The 9,190-nt window shown below is 51.3% G+C and overlaps 1 long non-coding RNA gene across 2 annotated transcripts; it reads left to right on the top strand.

Moving 5' to 3' along the window:
- The first annotated feature begins 2,360 nt into the window (after positions 1-2,360).
- LOC112964015 lies at positions 2,361-8,047 on the top strand. 2 transcript variants are annotated; one of them, XR_003252810.1, is made up of 2 exons: positions 2,361-2,536; positions 5,473-8,047. It is a non-coding gene; the product is annotated as an uncharacterized LOC112964015 (long non-coding RNA). The 2 variants fall into 2 exon arrangements; XR_003252809.1 differs by having other exon boundaries at positions 5,470-8,047.
- Positions 8,048-9,190: the final 1,143 nt, after the last annotated feature.

Raw genomic sequence — 9,190 nt, 5'->3', positions numbered from 1 at the left:
TCCTTCCCGGCGACTGGGGATGCCCAGCATCATGACGGTGAGCATATTATAGAGACCGGTAATGGCAATTACATTGCTATTGTGATTGAACTCTGTAAGTGTACATTTCCTCCCTTGCTCATTCTTGGCAACTTCAAGGATTGGTCCTCCGGTCCTAAATCTTAACCATTAAAATTCCTTCCAAAGTAAAATTTGCAAGTTCAATTAATAATTCTTCCCAACTCAGATAACATTGTGATTTCAGTATATTGCTGCATCACTCTGCTAAATCAAAAATCCCGTGTAACATCAAATATCTTCAAAAGAAACCTTTATATAGAACATTGCACTCTCCGTATGTGTGGAATAGCTAAAAGAACCTGGTCAGAGTACTGCGCTCTGACAGTGACAACTGGAAAGAGCCAGGTTTGTTGGCCTGGCAGAGCAGSTGGTGCTCTGCAGCAGAGACAAAGGCTGTCGGGCTGTTCTGCGCTGTGCCGGGCTGCGAGGAAGAGCGGATGGTTCCTGCCCCTCTCAGGGCGATCCTGGTTCCTTGCGGGGCTGCGTTCTCCCCCTTGCCTTTGTCTCCCTAAAGAAACGATCCCCACATGTCGTGAAGACACAGGGCTGYTGCTTTGTGGGAAGCACAGCAAGGGGGCGAATGGGGAGCTCAGTGACAGGGAGGGATGTGCCTGCAGAGTGGAGCTGTCCTGCGGGCAGGGGGAGATGCCAGCCAGGACCCAGTCTGCCCCAGCGGGCAGCATCAGGGGAGCAGGAGCGTTGCTCTGGCTTGGCTCAGGCAGAGCCATCTCCCAGAGGAGGGTGCTGCCTCTCCCACAGTCCCCGGARCCAGGAGCACAGTGCTTGGAGCTGCGATCCTGGAGGGGACTTTTTCCCTGCAGATGTCAGGATCAGGATGGTCTGTGTCATTGGGGAATGCATCGTAGCTTGGATGTTGTTTCCCAGGGGCTGGAGGACTGAGAGAGAAAGCCACCGAGCAGAGATCAGGGCCCTGTATCTGCAGAGCCCCCAGGCATCCCCTCCAGGCAGGCTCAGCCCCACACAGCTCTTCCCATGGGAGGAGGCAGCAGGTGGGACAACCACATCCACTGGAAGCTGCTGCTCAGCAATGCCCCAAGCGCCCCCCCAAATACCCCCTGCCCTCCACCCACGGAGCCCCAGCCTTCCTCGCCGGGGCAGGCCAGGCAACTGCAGCTCACTGCCCAGCCTCCTTCCTCCTCCCTGCCAGCCCCAGCGGACGTAGCGCTGCCCGCGCTGACCACTGCACACGTGCTGCAGCTTCTCCTCACTCCACCTTCGCTTGCCACCCGGCCAGCCCTATGCGCACACCATTCGTCACCCCTCCCGCGGCCCGGCCCGCTGCCAGCAGCACGGCTCCCGCCTGGCCCTGCCGGCCTGGCCACGCGCCTCCTCCCTTTTGCAGACCTCAGCCTGGCACAGTCCTGGCGCTGCAGCTCCCCGCGAGGGCGCCAAGGACTGCTCGAGCCTCCCGCCAGCCCGCCTGCCTGGGCAGCCCTGGCTCCCAGCAGGGGGGCACAGAGCCCCACRGAGCCCAGGCCCCGCGCAGGGCAGGGGGCTCTGGCAGCCGCCATGCTGCTTCTTGCTGCGGGCGCAGCAGCCAGCGCCGGGATCCCCTCACGCCGCCACAGCGAGGGACCCCAGCGCTGCCGCTCGCCCACAGCCCTCATGGCCGTCTCTCGCACAGGCACCTCAGGGACCTCAAGCAGGGCAGGCTCTGGCACAGCTCCTGCTCCCCACGCCGCCTGGCCCCRGCAGCTGAGCGAGCGCAAGGCCCGGTGCTGGGGCCCAGGTCCCGCACAGCCAGGCCCGGCTCCTCCCCGCGACGCCCTCCCCTTCCTTCCCGCACCACCTCGCTCCTCACTCCCAGCCGCCAGCTGTGCAGCGCCACGGGGCGCAGGGAGCCCCGGGCAGAGCGTGCCCGCGGCTKCTGGCCCCCTCCCCTCCCCTCGCCGAGCTGCTGCCGAGCCCGGCTGCACCGGCGCCCCTCAGCCCGCGCAGAGGGCAGCGGGGCTGCAGCGGAGCCTGTCGTGCCTGCGGCTGCAGCAGAGGCCGCGTGTGCGCGGCTCGGGCTGCGGCCTGCGCTGCCGCCGCGGAGGAAGGGCTGGCAGCGCGCATGCGCGGAGCCCCGGCCCTCCCCCGCCCTCCCCGCGCTCTCGGCCGCGCCCACGCTGCGCACGCGCACTGCCTCGCCCGCCCCTTGCCTGCCTCTTGCTCCGCTCCTGCGTGCCCAGCCCCGGGAGGCCACGCGCTGCCGGAGCCAATGGGGAGCGTGTGGCGGGTGGGGGGTGGGGCCCTGGGGCGGGAGGTGGGAGGCGTGGCTTCTGGGGCGGTGRGCGGGGCCTGTGGGGCAATGGCGGGCGCTGGTGCGCGGCGGCTGCAGCCGGATTCAGCTCGGCAAAAGCTTTTTGCAGCGCGGAGGGGATTCATGTGAGCTGGGCGCGACGGCGCGGAAACGGCCTGTTTGTGCCTTCTTGCTGCACTTCTCGGGGGCATCGCAGAGCAGCAGGAGACGCTGGTGAGCGGGGCAGAGCCCTGCAAGAGGCCAGGGCAGGGGTGAGGGGTGTCRTTTGTCGCTTCTTGTTTCGGGAAGGCTGATTGCGTGTTTCCAGCCAGAGGTGTTTGCCCTCTTCCGTGTGTGCTGTTGAGTAAAGAGCGCTGTGTGGTGCCAGTTGTTTTTCGCAGGGGAAGGGGGAGCCTTCTTCCACCAATGGCGCTTTGGCAGAGGTGTCCTGCTGTCGTTTCTTTTGTGCCTGTGGCTTCCTGAGCGCTCGGCTCTCTGCTGTTTTCCTTCTTTCCCTCTTCCGTGCGGGGTAACGCTTGAAAGCGCACAGTGCCCAAGCTGAGTAGACTTGCAGTACAAGGTTGCCACATGTGTTTGTGTGCTCTTCCGTGTGTTGTGAGCTATGTGGTGCGTCTCTTGGACTTTCCTCTCTGCTCAGGATTGACATGAGAAATACAGTTCTAACGCTGGAAGTGAGAAATCTGAATCTCAGTTGAAGACGTACATGGGGAGGCTTTGCTGAGCCTCTTTGTTTGTTGAAAGGAAACCTCCTTGGTCGCTCTATTTCCTCTGATTTTGGATGCAGTAGCACATGGGTGCACAGTTTGAAAGTGGCGATCCGTCCAAAGGACCTTGGGAATTTGGAAAGGGAGGATTTTGCTGGCTGGTTGTGTTTACAAAATATCTTTGTACTAACAAGTCCAAGGTTTCTTTGCCTTCCTCAAGCAGACTTGGATGCCGACTTCCATAGTGCAGCGAGTCAACTGCTCAGCCTGGAGTTCTGATTGCCTGACTCCAGTGCATTGGGGCGTGTGTTGTCAGCTCAGTCGCCTTTGAAGGTCGCCCCCTTCAAGAGCTCCCAGGCTCCTGTGTTAGGTGCCTTGGTGTGGAGAATGCCTGCTGCGGTGGGCTTAAAGCTGGGTGTTGTGAGGGCTGCAGCCTGATGTGGGAGAAGAGGCGTTTGCTGTTCTTGTGTTCATTCCTCAGCTGCTTTCTTGTGTTGGCTAGTGCTCATGTTTTCTGTCATCGGCTTCCTCTCTTGCACATGTTACACTTCTGTGAAAAGAGATTGACCCAAACCTGCCATACGCTGATGTTGCGAATGTGAAGGCTTTGCAAGGCCTTGTTTCAGCTGAGTGCTGCGCACAGGTTCATGTGGTCAGGACTTTGTCTCATGAGGCATTTCCCCTGTCMTTGTGTGTTGGAGGCCATGGCAAGAGAAGGCATTGCTGCCTTTGTGGAAGGCAAGCCAGAGGAGACTGTGAGCAGTGCGCTCAACCTCAGTGTCACCCGTGAGGAGGTGGAGACACTACGGAAGCTTTGCTGACTGAAGGATGAGGAAAGCTTGCTGCAGCGCAGTGGTGTTCTCACACACTGTGTATTGCAAAATGGCCCTTGACCAAGTATGTGAGTTTTCTTTTGGACGTTCTTTGCTGACCCTTTGTGGCTTCCCGCTGCCAGGTCTCTGAAGTAGCTGAGTTTGGGTTCTGATTTGTCAGCCTTGCAGGGCGCAGTATTTCTGAAAGCAGGAGGTAGTCATGCTTAAGTCCAGATTAGTTGGAGTGGGTGACAAGTGTATCTAGCAAACTCTGTGGAAGTGAGTGAGTACAAATGCCTGGGAAGAGAAGCTGCGAGTAGAGTTCTGTTGGGCACCCGCCTACCCCAGCGTGGCCAGCAGATAAGTGGTGTTGTACTTTTCATTTGGAAAACCAGTGTGGTATTTTTCATCACGAGCTTGCTCTTTCTTAAATGGATTATTAATTCCTACATGAATGCTGTSGAGGAAAGAAAGAAGAAGGAAGGCTGTCCAGTAGTTCATGCCTTCCATACCTTTGTGAAGGGAAAGCTTTGTGACCCTTTGCTGCAAGTAACTGCTCAGGCAGTGTTTTTCTGCTTTTTGTGTTTTCAGCACCAGCTTTCTCATGTGAGCAGGAGGCTTCCCTGCAGAAGAGCTCTCTTGGCAGATTGCAGRGCTCCTGTATTCTGGTAGGCTCTGGATGTCAAGTCTGTGAAGAATGAAGGTGTAGCTGGAGCTTGTTGTCCCCCATGCAAGCAGTAGGAAGTCTACTGTATAGCAGGGCTGCCTGTGAATGCCCTTGAAGTGTTCGGAAAGGGTGGAATCGCTCAGTTCTGCCCCTCACTTGTGTGTGAGTTTGGTAGTTGAATTCCAGCAAAGACAAGCGCCTGCTGTGTTGCTTTGACCTGCGCTTTTTTGCTCCAGGAAGTGTATTTTCCGCCTGGGTTCCGGAGTACCTTGAGAAGAATAGCTGTCCTTATTCATAGAAATGAAGAATATGTTCCCAGAGACTGTTAGCGCCAAGTGCTTGGGACACTTCCGAAATTGCTGTGCTTCAAATGTCATTTTTCTCTGGAAGTTTCCCCAGTACTCTTCTGAATTCGCATTTGTTTGAAGAAGACGAGAGAGGAGAGTGCCTCTGTGCTGACTGCAGATTGCTTGCCAAATGCATTTGCTACAGGGCTGGCTTGGTGCTGTTAGAGAATATCGGACTGAAGCTGTCTAGAATTAATTGCTTAGCATAACTTGCTTAGCATTGGTAGCTAAATTTGCTGAAGCCTTAGGCCTCAGGCTGTGAACTTGCTGTGAACTTTTACTTAGATAAGTAAAAGGGGGCCCCAGAGCCGGCTCAAGCTGGAGGGATAAAGAAGTTACACGGACAGCAGGAGTAGCCAACCTTGAAGATAAGAAGCRGCCTGCCTAGAGACAATGAAGGGGCCCAGTGAAGAAGGGGAAGAACCCAGACCTAACTATTACTATTGGTCCAAACTATCGCTTAAGGGGTGGGGAATTTAGATTGTAAGGGTATAATTGCCCAGGGATTTCTTTGTTCGGGGTCCCTCTTCGGAGGCACCCAGCTCGAGCTGTAATTACCGCACGTGTATCATTAAATTCTATTTTTCTTCAGTCTGACTTCGAACTTCTGCCTCAGCAGGAACCTAGGGTYGGACCCTGTTATGGAGGCCGGCGAGCCTGATTTTCCATAACAGGTGCCCCGTTGGAATCTCTCCAGGACTGTCATGATCCTTGATCACAAGTATGATCCATGATCCATGATCACAGGTAAGCAAGGAAATGTGCATTTTCCTGTTAAAGAGAGCAGTTAAGCGAAAAAACAACAGCAAATAAAAAGGATGGGTGAGATGAATGTCCCTACTGTGCCAGCTCCTGTGCTGTGAGGCTCCTTAGGAGTGACCTTAGCTCTCAGTAGCTCCGAAGTCAGGCAGAGGTTCAGGTCTGTTTCTGCCTGGGTAGCTAGGCCTATAATCGAATCCAAGGAGAAATTACACTCTGTTATGAAGTAACTGTTTTGTCTTGGTAGGCGTGTTCTGACACTTGCCTGTACCTACCGTATGGTTGATACACAGTTTACATCCTGTTTGCACGTGTTAGTTTGCATAGATAGATAGTTATTAGTTGGGGGTGGAAAGAAAAGAAGCCGTATGTAGATTTGCTCCACCCAGCTCAAAACGAGAATTGAGAGGCTTCCTAGGAATGGCCGGATGGTGCYGGCTGTGGATACCAAATTTCAGTCTGATTGCTAAACCATGGTATGATGCAATGAAGGGACCTGGAGAGGTCTTAGATGGACCCCTGAATGGCGTAAAAGTTTTGACACTATAAAGACTGAATTAATGAGAGCACCTGCGCTGGGCTTGCCAAACCTGACTAAACCTTTTTCATTATGTGTGCATGAGCGACAACATGTAGCATTAGGAGTTTTGACACAGACCTTGGGAGAATGGAAGAGAGCAGTGGCCTACTTTTCTGAACAACTGGATGATGTGAGTAAAGGATGGCCAGCATGCCTCAGAGCAGTYGGTGCAACAGTATTATTGATTAAAGAGGCACGGAAATTGCCCTTAGGACAACCCATCACCGTATAGGTACCTCATGCCGTATTGGAACAAAAAGGACATCCCTGGCTTTCACCAAGTAGATTGCTTCAGTACCAAGCCGCCTTAATTGAACAGGATGATGTTTCTTTAAAAGYGTCTTCCGTTTTGAATCCTGCTACRTTGCTCCCGATAAACCAGGAAGGAGAATTGGAACATGACTGTTTGCAGGCTATTGAGGAAGTTTATTCCAGCCGGCCTGACCTGAAAGATGAGCCCCTGACAAATCCTGAATGGGAACTGTTTACGGATGGAAGCAGCTTTACAGTAAGGGGAGAACGGATGATCAACTAGCTAAATCATTGACGTGCACAAAGTCTAAAGATGGATGGTGGACTACTGAAAGTGGCCAAGTAATAGTGACTGCTCCATTGGTGAGAGAATTAATGAAAAGGACCCACCAAGAAACACATATGGGAGCCGATGCTATGATAACTAGCATCAGGAGATATGCTGTAGGTCCACAAATGCAAAAATATGCTGATATTACTGTAAAACAGTGTTTGGTGTGCTGTAAAAATAATCCAAAAATACAAAAAAACGACTTCCTCTAGGAGAAGTTAGAAGGGGACATGTTCCTGGTGAATACTGGCAAACTGATTTTTCTGAATTACCTAGGTGTGGCCAATATAGGTACTTGCTGGTACTGGTGGATACTTTTTCAGGCTGGCCAGAAGCTTTCCCGTGCTGAACCAACAGATCAAAGGAAGTAGTTAGAATCCTCCTAAAGGAAATAATCCCCGGATGTGGGATTCCTGAAGGTATATCTCCCGATAATGGTCCCCATCTTGTAGCTGAAGTAGTACAAGAAGTTGCGAAATTCTTAAAATTTAAATGGGATATGCATACTCCTTGGAGACCACAATCAAGCGGGAAACTAGAAAGAATGAATCAGACTTTGAAAAGACAAGTTGCCAAACTCTGTCAAAYGTTGGGAGGGACCTTATCTAGTATTCTTGACTACTTATACTGCTGTTAAGGTTCGAGGTGTGAACTCCTGGCTTCGCTATACCCGAGTAAAATCTGCTCCAAAAGAGAACTGGATATCTGAAGAAGTCCGACCGTTAAAACTGAAGTTATCCAGAATCTAACTAGTGAGGTGCAGTCTGGCTGTATCAGAAACATACTTTAAACTAGACTGCAGACAAGGACTTGTTATACTAGTGTTAATAGGATTATTATTTTGTTCAGCATCACTGTTTTGTTTATGTCAATGCAATTTGTTAATTCAATTACGAACTGAAAATGATAACTTAGTATTGAAATTAATCCAGTCGTTTGGGAGAATTCACAATTCAAGTAGTATTACTGCCAGTCTCCCCTTACCTAAATCACCTGAATGCTATGAGAACACAGAGTATATGGATATTTAAAATTAGGGGACAAAGACTGTTGTGTACATATTCCAAATGTAACTCAAGATTTAAAACTGCAAATTGATAAAATTAAAGTGGTGGCCCAGACCAGTAGAGAATTAGAAAATTCTGTTGGCGATAGTTGGTTAAATGAACTGCTACATGGATTTGGATTCTCCCTGACTGGCTGGATAGCTAGCTTATTACAATCCCTAATTGTAACAATAATCAAGAATAAAAACACAACAACTAGCTTTAACCGCGAGTGAATTTTCTTCATTATAAAATCATTATAATGCTAAAAATCACACYCACTAGGTTGAAGACCTAGAATTCCTAGAATTCCTATTCCTAGAATTGTGGGGAGACCTTTCCCCGCTGGGCATGCCTAAGTGAGAACTGCAGTGTAAGCAATATGCAAATAACTTCACCAATCGTGTAATAGGGGCAGATAAAGAGGCAGTTCTTGGCTGAGAAAAACTGTGTAAATAGAATGATAAAGAAATACTTGGTGTGCTAGCTTTGTGGATTTACCACCTAGCACCCGACTTTGGGCCATCTCGAAATAAAACGGTATCTCGACCCTGTGTGTGGACTGACTTATTGCACACTGGGTAACAAATCCTCGATTTGGGACAACACCATGAGGGTCAGTGGAGTTTGCCTTGTGGTATGAACTGGAAGTATTTCAGAGCAAACAAGGACTAAGGGGCTGCTTTTTGTGAGTAAAGCCAGACACTATTGCTTAAGGAGAACACTTAGAAGGGAGAGAAACTGCCCAAGGGAAGGTGTTGCTGCGAGAATCTTTTCTGAAAGAGCAGTTGGTGGTTAGCGGTCTTGTCAACCAGGGTGGCTCCTCTGTCATGGGTAGGAATAGGAATAGGAATAGCTCTCTCTTCTGGTCTCTTTCCGTGTGGCAGTGCTCGGTTTCCTTTTTTTACAGCCCAGTCCGGTTTGAAATATTTCTGGTGATGCATTCAGAGTTTCTGCCTTGACTAAAGCTAAATTCCTGAGCGAGGAAAGGAGAAYGACTGTGCAGASACTAGTTAATAGCTGTTGCTATTAACTGTGTAGCAGCTGTGCATGTGTTTGAAAGCAGTCTTTTGTCGCAGGCTGCTGCTTCTTCCCAAAGATGGTCCTTTCTCCATGTGTGTGAATGAAAAGGATGCTCTAGGCCCATCCATAATGATAGGAACTAGTCTTCCATGAATTCCTTGGTTATCTTTCCTTTTGGATGGAGTGACCTTGCTCGCTCTTATGGAAGTGGCAGTAAAGACCCATAAAGACGGAGGTGAAGAAGGCATTCAGTACCGCTGACTTTCTGAGTCCTTTGTCACCAGGGACCCTGGGCCCCCGCTGAGCAGCAGGACCGCATTTGCCCTCGCTATCCTCTTGCTGCTTA

The sequence above is a fragment of the Apteryx rowi genome, unplaced genomic scaffold (assembly GCF_003343035.1).
Source record: "Apteryx rowi isolate R43461 unplaced genomic scaffold, aptRow1 scaffold_1826, whole genome shotgun sequence".
NCBI classification, from domain to species: domain Eukaryota; kingdom Metazoa; phylum Chordata; class Aves; order Apterygiformes; family Apterygidae; genus Apteryx; species Apteryx rowi.
The sequence above is the reverse complement of the archived record's forward strand: the minus strand, read 5'-3'. Positions and strand labels throughout refer to the sequence as shown.